Raw genomic sequence first — 11,978 nt, 5'->3', positions numbered from 1 at the left:
TTTTAGTTACACCATAATCCTATAATAATAACATTTCTATGAAGAATGCGGGGTGCAGTGTCACTATTAGTATTTCCAACCGATCACTTGTTCCGGGACAGAACGTTGTTTGGTGTCCGGTCAGAACTCAGGATTCCTTAATGCTATTCTATTCTCTAACTTCTCTTTTCGGCCTCAGACTGAGTCTTGTCCCTCGGGAGAGTCAGGGCTTCAATCTTCTGATGTTACAGTCATGAAGAATGAGGTTCACCCTCTACCCCAGTTTCGCACTGCAAAGGTATTGTTCATATTATTCCTAAATGTCTACAGGGGAATGTTTATTCTGGTGACATAATGTAGAAGGTGATGATTATTTGTGACATTTACTACAGTTCACCCAAAAGCAAGAGCCAGTCTCTTCACAATCACTCCTGTATTCAGGTCATTGGGAGCCCCAGAAACTTTGACTCTTCCGGGCCGGCCAGTTCTGTCTCAGCAGCCACGTGGCTGTTTCTTTAAGAGGAGATTCTCAGATCCCACCCGGGGTTGCTGCCATTTCCGAGTCCCTCTGTTACTTTCGCTTTCACACTCAGTAGATGCTGCCGGCGGACAGTACGTTTATCCCTGTGGAACAAGAACAGGATTCTTTAAACACAATAAAATCAAAACCCAACCCTGCTAGAAAAGGCTGTGATCAAACGGCAGCTATTTGATACCCAGAAGTAGCTGGGCATCTTGATGAAATGAAATAACTTATAGTTTGAGGACTATCCCGACAAAGCCTGAGGCTTTCAGAAGGACAGACCGCCCCCTACGCGCCATGAACCGTCTCCGGAGGATCAATCCGGTAGGTGAACTCTGGCTGCTTGACTCCATAACAGTCAGGGCTCTGTCTTGGACAGATTGGTAATAACACAAAGACTTGAGAATCCCGTGAGAATTTGTTTTGCTCTTTATGGGAACGGTACCGCATGTGTACGTTGAGAATGAGATGCCCTCCAATCCATTTCAGGTCGGTTTCCTAGCCCTGCCGGGTTTGTACAGTACAGTCACTAGGTAATTCCTTTCCTCTGTTCCTGTGTTTCACCAAGGATCCTGGGCCCAATCCAGTTTTTAGGGTCGTTAAGGGGAGATTTGTAACAAAGGAACTTCCTGTATTTAGAATAGAGGAAGAAACGTGGCGCTGCAAACTCAGCAGCAATCAGTAAAGTTTCCTGGCCTGCTTGTTGTCGGTAGTTTTCGAGCTGTCTGTGGGGCTGAGTCCTTTTGCTTCTGATGTTTTAAAGGAAAAAACGTCCAGTTTTGCCCAGAATCAATGGAAAGAAATTACTTTATTCATTTTGAGATCAGTGGGAATTAAGCATGTGCCTAAAGTGAAGCACCCTTTGAAATGTGCTGAATAGGAACGGACTTAATGACTGAATCTGGGCCAGAGTCTTTAATGCAATTAGACAATGAGGGGATGTCACCACTTGTAGCTTGGTACTGGTCTTCTGTATGCGTGTCAAGGGATCCACAACAACCAGAGTGATCAGTTTGTACACATTGCATTGTTGTCCTGTGATAACTTAATGTTGCCTCCTGTCTTTGTGGCCACAGAGCTGTAGAAGGGTGGCTCGCAGGGGTGATTTTATGGTCCTGTGTTTAGGGAAGACTTGATGGCATAATGGCAAGAAAGGCCCACGTTACAAACTGTGAGACAGGTTATTCCCTGTGTGAAAAGCTGTCAGCGGGGAGAATTCATGAGGGTATCTCTGGGCACGATTATAAAAAGGGGGATTATTTTTTTCACCCCAAAAATTGCGTGATTTTTGTTTGATTGACTTGAAATGTTTATGGAACTTTCCATTGAAAAAAAAACAGCTTGAAATAATTTGGAAAAAAAATGAATGGACACAAACACTTTGATTTTGGGGGAGTGGGTTTCGGGACTTTCCCATTTTCTCGCCCTCACTCTCATTTTTTAAAAGAAATGATGCATGAGAAACATAACAGTAATAAAAAATCTTTTCATTCCTTTTAGTCTGAACTTGTTTGAAATCTACTCGAAATAACATTCATTTTGAATTTTTTTTTTTAAATCAATCACAAGAAAGCTTTTGTGGTTATTTCTGCATTGTTCTGAACGCCATTTTTTCATTTATTGTTTAATGAAATATATTGAAATATATTCAAGTGGTGTCAATTCTCTCATAATTTTGTCTTGAGTCTTGAAATATTTGATATTTTCCTTAAAACCCCAGCTGTTCTTGTCCTGTGATTATGAGAGAATTTCAGTTTTAATGTTTAAAGAAAGTTTCTAGCCCTTGTGATTGCAGAAAAAAGCTAGAGAATATGACCTGAGTGTGACCTAAAATCTCAGATACCAAAAGGCAACTTTAAAAAAAACCCACATGTATTTTTTTGTGTGTGTGGAACAGTAGAGATCCATGAGCGAGGGGATCTCCTCCATGAGCAGAGATCTGGATTTTGTTACATGTTTTGTACAGTGCCTCGCTCAAAGGGGTCCTGATCAGTGACTGGTGCCTACATGCTTTGGCAATAAAAACAAACTATCATAACGTGTTCTGTTCCTATATATTTCCCACCTGCTATGTTTTTTATGTTCAGTGTATTCAACTTTACCTATTACATTCGCTAATTGTTTCCCATGATGGGAACAGAAAAATCTGTGTCTGGGGGGGGGGGCGTTATGGGATTGTTGTGAAGAAAAAATTCTAAAGCTGTCATTCTAATCACAAGAAGGAAATATGCTGACACCTACTATTTTAGGGTCAGATTATTTAAACCTCTCAGTATTGGTCTAACCTTGCTGCCCCTGTTAGTCATTTCAAGTTTTCCCATTAACTTCAGTGGGGCAGAATTAGGCCAGTACTCAATGATTTTCAAAATCCTGCCCTTAATTATCTTAATTCATATTCAGGGGAGTTCCTTCTCTCTCTCTCTCTCTCTCTCTCTTTTTTTTTCCCTGGGTCATGGGACATTAATATCATTTTACACTGATCTGCTCTTTTTTGTGCAGACAATGGGACGACTGCTGTCACTGCATAATATGCAAACGAGTTCACATAACAATGCATTTATCCCTATTTTTATTAAATGTGTCCTTTGCAATTTTCTGTTCCTCAAACTCTAATATCCAGCTTGTCCTAATCACTGCAGCCTACTCATTAAGTTATACTGTTGTTGTGTTCTTTTTATTCTTCCTGTTGTCTGGATGACATTTCAGTGAAGATAAAGGTTCTCTCGTTCTGCCACAGCTCCGGATTCATCTCCTCTCTGCCTGGTTTTATTATTTATTTTCTACCTGTTTATGTTCAGAAGTTGGAAACAGGTAGGAATCCTCAAGGCCTCTGCTGCTTCCTATAGGTTTTTGTTTAGGCCCCAGGCCTGCAGTGCCTTACAAATGGGCTGAGCTTTATGCACTGCGAGCAGTCCCATTGAAGTCAATGGAAGTAATCCCAGTGTGTAAATGTAAGCACAGAGCAGGAGCGGGCCCTTACTTGTTGTTCTTTAGCTGTGTTTCTGTTGTTGCTGGACTACTTGATCTGACCTTGGGGTAATTTGCAGTCTGCTTGTTCATCCATGTCTTTTGTAAAAATTGCCAAGAGGGCCCAGCTCATTGGATGGATGTTCTTTTACTGCGGGTAATACAAACCTAAACCATTAAAATGATTAGGTTTTATATTTATAAAAAGAGCCCATCACTCTCTCTTTAGTTGCAAATGCAAAGGTGAAGGGACCAGGAGCAGGTTGGTTGGTTGGTTGGTTATGTTTGGTTTGTTTTATAAACACCTTCCTGCCTCCCTAAGCCTTCAGGACTAATAACTCCCCAACACACTTTATCTCAGTTACATCCTCTTCCGTCCATTCCCTTCCCGACAGAGAATGGACTCTAGATGTGCCAGACCAATGGGGTGTTGCAGTGCTGAAGATCCTTCACTGAAAGCTTCCCACCACCATTCTTCTCCCACTAAAACCAGTGAGAGTGTAAGACTGAGCATCCCAGCTGCTCTCTGCCACCCTTGTATCACATCAGGAGAGAGGTGGTCGCTTGGTCCTAAACCATTCGGTGCTTCTTGTGTCAAAAACCAAACACCTTGAATTGCACCAGATATATACTGGGAGCCAGAGCAGATCCCAGCGCTAGGGTCACAGAATCCTGTTTGAAGAGCACAGACAAGGAAACAGGAGATGACAGTCTGCAGGAACTGCCAACTAGTCCTCAGGTGATAACGGGATTCCCACACTGCAAACCTGAGCACCGAAAGCTGGCAAGGCCCTGAGGTGCTGATCCAAATCCCATTGAAATCACTGGGATTCTTTCCATTGACGTCAGCAGGATTGGGATCAGGTTCCCAGCCACTTAAAAGATCCTCCACTTTCCCTAGTTTACCCGGCCTAATCCTACTCTCTAGGCAGAGCACGCTACTGCCAGTGGCAGCAGAATTGAGGGGGCAGATGTAAAATATTTTTTCTCTTTGAATGACTTTTCTTTTGTGTCCTGGTCAGGGCCGGATTTAGGGACAGGTGACTGCCTGGGGTGCCCGGCTTGGGGGGTGCCAGGCTCAGGGTGCTGTTTTTGTTGGTAGCGATAAAAGGGAAAATAGAATTTTTGAAGTATAATGCCCCTAATTGTGGCCCTGTTAACATTCTAAGTCTGTCACCTGCTGTCACACTGTTCAATACTTGTCCACCCAGTGTTGGTGCGCAGTTCAATTTCTTGATGTTAGTACATTTCGGTTATTCTTAAAACTAAGAAGTTTCTGTAAGATTTACAGATCCTAGTCTGCAAATGTATCATCTTATGTGAGAGAGAGAAATCGTGCATCAAAGTCATGAAATGAGCTACAAATGTGATTAAAAAATAAAGTATTTAAAGGTTTAACAAATGGAGGGGGGGGGTGTCAAAGATGCTCCTTACCTGAGGCGTCATTTGATGTGGGGCCAGCCCTGGTCCTGGTACTTCTAACAATGCAGGTTTCAGAGTAGCAGCCATGTTCGTCTGTATCCGCAAAAAGAACAGGAGGACTTGTGGCACGTTAGAGACTAACGAATTTATTTGAGCATAAGCTTTTGTAAGCTACAGCTCACTTCATCGGAACTGCCCCCCCCCCCGAACCTCCATCCCATCCAACCACCCCCTGTCCCCTGACTGCCCCCTGGGACCTCCTGGGACTGGTAATGATGGTTTGCCTGTTGAGTTTTGCAAGGCCTTTTGGACCCTTTTTGGGACTGACTTGCTCCAGGTTTTTCAGGAGAGCATCAGGGAGATGATATTACCACTTAGTTGTTGTCGAACAATTCTCACCCTTTTGCTTAAGAAGGGGTACCTTGGGGAGGGAAAGGATTGGAGATCTGTGTTCCTGTGTTGATCCAACTATAAACTTTTCTCAAAGGCCTTGGCCAACGGATTGAAAACTGTGATTGGGTTGTGTCATAAATATAAAGGGAAGGGTAAACCCCTTTGAAATCCCTCCTGGCCAGGGGAAAGCTCCTCTCACCTGTAAAGGGTTAAGAAGCTAAAGGTAACCTCGCTGGCACCTGACCAAAATGACCAATGAGGAGACAAGATACTTTCAAAAGCTGGGAGGAGGGAGAGAAACAAAGGGTCTGTGTCTGTCTGTAGTCGTCTTGGCCAGGGACAGAACAGGAATGGAGTCTTAGAACTTTTAGTAAGTAATCTAGCTAGGTATGTGTTAGATTATGATTTCTTTAAATGGCTGAGAAAAGAATTGTGCTGAATAGAATAACTATTTCTGTCTGTGTATCTTTTTTGTAACTTAAGGTTTTGCCTAGAGGGGTTCTCTATGTTTTTGAATCTAATTACCCTGTAAGATATCTACCATCCTGATTTTACAGGGGGGATTTCTTTATTTCTATTTTCTTCTATTTTTTATTAAAAGTCTTCTTGTAAAACACTGAATGCTTTTTCATTGTTCTCAGATCCAAGGGTTTGGGTCTGTGGTCACCTATGCAAATTGGTGAGGCTTTTTATCCAACATTTCCCAGGAAAGGGGGGGTGCAAGTGTTGGGAGGATTGTTCATTGTTCTTAAGATCCAAGGGTCTGGGTCTGTAGTCACCTAGGCAAATTGGTGAGGCTTTTTACCAAACCTTGTCCAGGAAGTGGGGTGCAAGGTTTTGGGAAGTATTTTGGGGGGAAGGACGCGTCCAAACAGCTCTTCCCCAGTAACCAGTATTAGTTTGGTGGTGGTAGCGGCCAGTCCAAGGATAACGGATGTAATATTTTGTACCTTGGGGAAGTTTTGACCTAAGCTGGTAAAGATAAGCTTAGGAGGTTTTTCATGCAGGTCCCCACATCTGTACCCTAGAGTTCAGAGTGGGGGAGGAACCGTGACAGGTTGGTTGTGCATCATGACCAGACCCATTGTATCTTCAATAGGTCCACTTTTAACAATCTTTGCCTATTGTGGGATGTAGAATGTTATTGAAAGTTACCTAGAAACAGAGAAATGCAATTAAGTTGAGTGCTGCAGGGTTTTGTTTTGTTTTGCCAATAATGTATCCTGTTCATAGTTTTCCATTTTCTCTGTATCCAGGTTGCCTTAAATCATTGTGACTGTGTTTACACTCAATCCATTTTTTTGGTTATTTTATCCCCTCTCACCTTGCCTGCGACCCCCCCCTGCCCCCGAGCCAGGCCCCCAGCAGGATCCGGGTTTGTCTGGACTGTGGCCGGGGGCAGGTGACATTTATCGATGCTGGTGCCGAGGCCCCAATCTTCACTTTCCTGCCAGGCTCCGTCCCTGGGGAGAGAATCCGACCCTGGCTTGGGGTGGGGCCAGGATCCCGGCTCAGCCTGTGTCCCTGAGGCACCAGTGGGGGATATCCCACCAGGGACCCTGAAATCAGACTCTTTCGCCTCAGACACCCACCAGTCTCTCTGACTCTGGAGGATTCCTATCTTCCTACAGACTTTCTACCCTGTGGTATCTATGGCTGTGTAGGCTCTGTGGAGTCTCTGGACTATCAAACCATATAGAGCAGGGAGTGATGGGTGTAGAGAAGCCAATCTCATTGCTTTAAGGATTTTGTAGCCTTTTTGTCTCTCTCCGCTATGGTCCGATAGGACTCTGACCATCCAGGCTCAAACAGTTTCATTGAATAAGTTAGAGTGATTGGAGGGAAAGGAATGAAAAAATGGGCTTCTTTAGTAAGTCATCCAGTCTCTGTGACCCTGCAGGACTCCCATCTGCTCAGTCCCCATCTCTATGGCCCCTGGGTACTCCACCTCCTCCCTCCCTCCCTGCAGCCCCAGGGATGGGAGGGGGGAAGAAGCCCTGGAGCTGCAGGAGGGGCAGAGGGGTCCTGAGGGGCAGAGGTGGGGGTTGGGCAGGGGGTAACACTAACAGCCGGTCTGGGGACAGGCAGATGTCGGGGTGGCAGGGACACCACATGAATCAATCAGGGTTTGGGGGGTTGGGGAGAAGCTGGAAGCTCTGCAGCAGAAGGGAACATTTTGTACAAATCTCTCTTTGGGGTCTCCCAGCCAGAGCTCCTGCCAAAGAGGCACAAGTCACTGTCCTGAAGAGCTGGCAAATTTGTAATTGTCACACAGATGGGATGGGCGGGGGTGCAGAGAGACCAAAAACCATTATATAACAGGTTTTTTAAATCATTTTTGGTCAGTCTCATGATATTTTAAAACTCCTGAGGTTGGCAGCCCTGGGGGAGATAGGGAGATAGGGTGGGTTTAACCAGAGGGAATTAGAAGAAGCAAGAAGGAAAAATGTGAATGAAAATAAAACAAGAATAAAAGGAGAGTCCTGGAGAAATGTTAGAAAACAGAAATGAAAAGAGTGATGGGAAAATATCCCTGACAGGGGTTCAGAAGAGGGGAAGGGATAAAATCGGGAAGGGGGGGGAATGGAGAAGCCAAAAGGAAAGATCTGTGGGAGGGAGGAGAGGAGAGTGGGAGAGACACAGGAAAATAAACAGGGGTAGTAAGTGAAGGCTAGAAAAATGCTGAGTAGAAAAGGGTGGTGTGAAGGAAAAGGGAGAAGGAAAGGGAACATGAGTGGGACAGAGAGATTTATGACCTGTTACTGTATGCATCCGATGAAGTGAGCTGTAGCTCACAAAAGCTTATGCTCAAATAAATTGGTTAGTCTCCAAGGTGCCACAAGTCCTCCTTTTCTTTTTGCGAATACAGACTAACCCGGCTGCTACTCTGAAACCTGAAAATGAGACTGTAACTCATTAATTCCCTGTATTAATTCCTGGACATTGGTGCTATTTTTGTGCCATTAAGGAAACTGTTCTAGGAGCTGGGGATCTCCTTGCCATACGCTGTCATTATTAAAGCTCCTTCTCTGCTCCTTTTACGTCCCTGTTACTTCCTGTAAATAAAAGATTAAAAACTATTTGTTTTGTCTTGTTCCACTTTGCAGCTTTTGGGGGCAGTCCTGGTAGGGTGACCAGACAGCAAGTGTGAAAAATGGGGATGGGGGTAATAGGAGCCTATATACGAAAGACCCAAAAATCAGGACTATCCCTATAAAATCGGGACATCTGGTCACCCTAAGTCCTGGGGTTTGCTTCCTGACTTAGTTTTGTCCCCCTAGCCTCCCCCTGGAATATCATGGCTCTAGGATGAGAGTTTGGGTTTTACTGGGATGTCACTCTCCAGCCTGTGCTCTGTCTCTGTCCTGTACACCCCCATGTCAATGAGGAATTGCTCAGCTGTGCTCTGCGGAGAGGAGACTGGTTGCACAGGGGACAATCCGTGAAGGGACTCAGGTGTTACAATGCTGAGATCACAGGGCCTAGTTTTTAGGCAGGTAAAAAATCACAGGAACAGCCCTGTGACCCGCAAAGCTGAGTTAGGGGCCTAAACTCCCTGTACAATGCATGGGCATCACAGGCACCTTAAAGTGCGATTCACAAAAGCCAACTCAATAGGCAGGGACCAGATGGGAACCTAGCATAGGGTACTCCGGTCTATCCTTTCACCTGGGTAGGCCCACCTTTTTGATAGATGGTCCCTTACACCAAAAATCACCCCAATATTCAGGTTATGCCTAGTCCCAAAGGACTAGTCACTTTCCCATATTTCATACAGCATCACACAACTGACCTGGGGTGACACTTTATGGTATTCTTAACACCAACAGTATAAAATTGCAAGGAATCTGACCAGCTATGCTGTGTGAGGTATCTGCGAAAAAGTTATAATTTCCCAAGTAGGATAATCTTGTTTATAAGTTTGCATCAGCTTTGTATTGGGAGTTATAGATATGTAGGATATATCTGTATTTCCCAACTTGTGCTGTGTTTCCGGGTAACACCCTCGGACAGATTGGCGTCAGCACTGCCTAGCCTGTTGATGGTCCATCAAGGGACATTGGCTGTACAATAAACCCATTGAAAGACCAGGGACTACGCCTGATAAGTCAGCGAGCCATGTAGGGTCATGTACTGTGAAGCTTGTATTTGGGACAAAGGAAGTACAAGCCTCGTGGCAAAAGAACTTTATTAAGGTGATGTTAAAATAAAAAGAAAACGGTACAGAGTTTAAGCATCGATGTTTCTGGTTATCAGGGAATAACGTACAGATTATCAAGGGGTGCGAAGTTCGGTTATGCCACATTTATTGTAAATATAATAAAAAATATAAACACACACTGCTATGTCACTACTTATTCCTTACTTATCTCTATATACATTCATACAAGTTCTGCATAGCGGTTATAGTTACCAGCCTAGAAGTTGCCAGGTAGCCTGTACACAAGAGTGGAGCCGAGTCCGTGTCAGATGCGCATCCGATGCTCCTGGAGGGTGGTGGCAGAACCAGAGACTCAAAGTTCTCCGTTCTTAGAGTTCATTTTTATTGGAATTTATTCCTATGCCAGTCCATGGAAATTGCTTTGTCATATTGTTAGTCATGACGGCTCCAGGACGGCTGTCAGGTGCTCATCAGCCTTCTTCATCCATTGAATCGGTCGGGTAGATTCCAGTTTGCCCTCCAGGAGTTCTCTGGTTGTTTCCACCTGGCGCTTTCTTTGGCTGATTGATGCCGAATTCCTAGGCTGGCACTTCCCTGATTATTCAAAACCAATCATTCATTCACATACATTCTTTACTTTTAATAAAAAGACATTGATCATTTCACTGAGTATTGTTATTTATTTGAGACTCCCTGTCTTTTAACATTCCTGATACAAACGATAGAGCGTGGGAGTCTCTATGTGATATTTCTATGAGCGCCGCACCAATTAACGGCTTTCCGCGGTTGTTGTTACAAAATGTGTCAATCTCCAGTATAAAGTATCAGTTTACAAAGACTCAATTGAGCAGAAGCAATTGAGAGAGTAAAGTCAATTAAGTAGTTTACGTTCATAAGCGTCATCTCAGTTACAAGCAAGGGAAAGTATCAACTCACAGAGAGTAGAGTCAATTGAGCGGTTTAGGTTTGCAAGCGCCAATCTTAATCACAAAGTATGGCTTAGAGTTAATTAACAGCTCACAGGGTACTTAGAGTCATTTGACAGTTTGCAAGCTTTAACACAGACACCATCAGCAGCTATGGAGAGCTGCAAATTAATATTGCAGAATTACAATTATTTCAAATAGGAGAATTACAATTATGATAACAATTATTCCAAATAGGGGAATTACAAATATTAAAAATATGCTGACATCATCTCCATTTTGTCTTCATTCCTGTTTCTTATCTCTGGAGCAACTTTGCTACAAACCAAGTTCTGAACAAAGGACTGAATGACCGAACGACCCATTTAAGCTGTGCATGTGGTCCAGAGGGACTTTCAAGCCAGAAAACTCACCAATACTGCTAAGAATGTGATATATGGATGTAAACAGGGTCCATGCTGCCGCCCTGGGTATTCAGCCCCTTGGCCCCCCTCTTCACTGAGTCAGGGACACTTCAATCCGATGCAACACCCATGCTCTTTATTCTTGACAGGTTTCCCACTGCCAGTTCCCACCTATACACAGGCTTCACAGCTACTTTTCCTACAGGCCTGGCCGGCGCCGGCCACGGCCACAGCCCTGGCCCCTCTTCTCTGGCTTCCTCCCAGCCTTTATAGCTCTAGGCTAATGAGGAGGGCATGTGTTGCCAGTTACGCAGGCAGGCACAGGGCTATCACCAAGCCCCAATCCATTCTCCTTGACTGGGGCTGGAGTGGCAGAAGCTGATGAAGGGGTTCCCAACCAGCACCCTGCCCCAGTGGACTTTGAAGTATTTGGGTGCTTAACAAGTGTCGTCTTGTTTTTTCTTTTTCTTTTTAGTTTTAGACACTAAAAGATTGGCTGGCAGTGAGGTATTATGGGTGAGATCCAAACTCATATTGAACTGGTAATGTGGCTGGCTCTTTGGGGTCAGAAGAACATTAATAAGTTCTCTCTGTACTAGACCTTGTGGCTGATTGGGAACCAGGGAACTGGAATGCAATAAAGAGGCTGTATGATTCCTTTTTTGTTGCTTTGTGATAATCAGTGTGGGGGATGAGAAGCATAGTTTGTGACTCTTGGGGAGTTGAACTTCAGTGTTACTCACAGGACTAGTGTGTATTTGCTCTCCTTTTTGCAGCCTGTTCTGACCATGGTATTTCCAGTGTGGGCTACCCCAGGCATCCCAGGTCACAAGTTGTACCTCAGATCTCGCACCAAAGACAACACTTGTAGCCAATCCTATAGTAAATGATCTGAGGATTTATGAACTAAGAAAAGAAATTTGAGCATTTTTTACAAGGTTAAAGCAGGTAAACATGAGAGCACAAATGCATGTAACAGAAGCTGCTGTAATATGCAAGCTCCATATATCCTTTAGGGCTAACCCAGGCCAAGCCCTGGGGAACTCTTGCTTATGCTTAGAAATTACTCAAAGACTTTAAGGCCAAAAGTGACCATCATGATCATCCAGTCTGATCAGGAATCTCTCTCTCTCTCTAAGGATGGGACAAAATCAGACTTCTAAAGGAAACACATTTTCAATTTTAAGGCAATGGTTGTTCTA

At 44.1% G+C, this 11,978-nt stretch overlaps 1 protein-coding gene across 1 annotated transcript in view; it reads left to right on the top strand.

Annotated features, from left to right (window-relative positions):
* The first annotated feature begins 522 nt into the window (after positions 1-522).
* LOC144929319 (butyrophilin subfamily 1 member A1-like) overlaps positions 523-11,978 on the top strand; it is a 31,899-nt gene continuing 20,443 nt past the window's right edge. Inside the window, exon 1 of the mRNA XM_078848542.1 lies at positions 523-826. The gene's annotated coding sequence lies outside the window, so the exon portion shown is untranslated. The remainder of the gene's footprint in view (positions 827-11,978) is intronic.

This window comes from Lepidochelys kempii, chromosome 14 (genome assembly GCF_965140285.1).
Source record: "Lepidochelys kempii isolate rLepKem1 chromosome 14, rLepKem1.hap1, whole genome shotgun sequence".
Classification (NCBI taxonomy): Eukaryota; Metazoa; Chordata; order Testudines; family Cheloniidae; genus Lepidochelys; species Lepidochelys kempii.
Note: the sequence above shows the minus strand (reverse complement) of the source record. Positions and strands in the feature narration are given on the sequence as shown.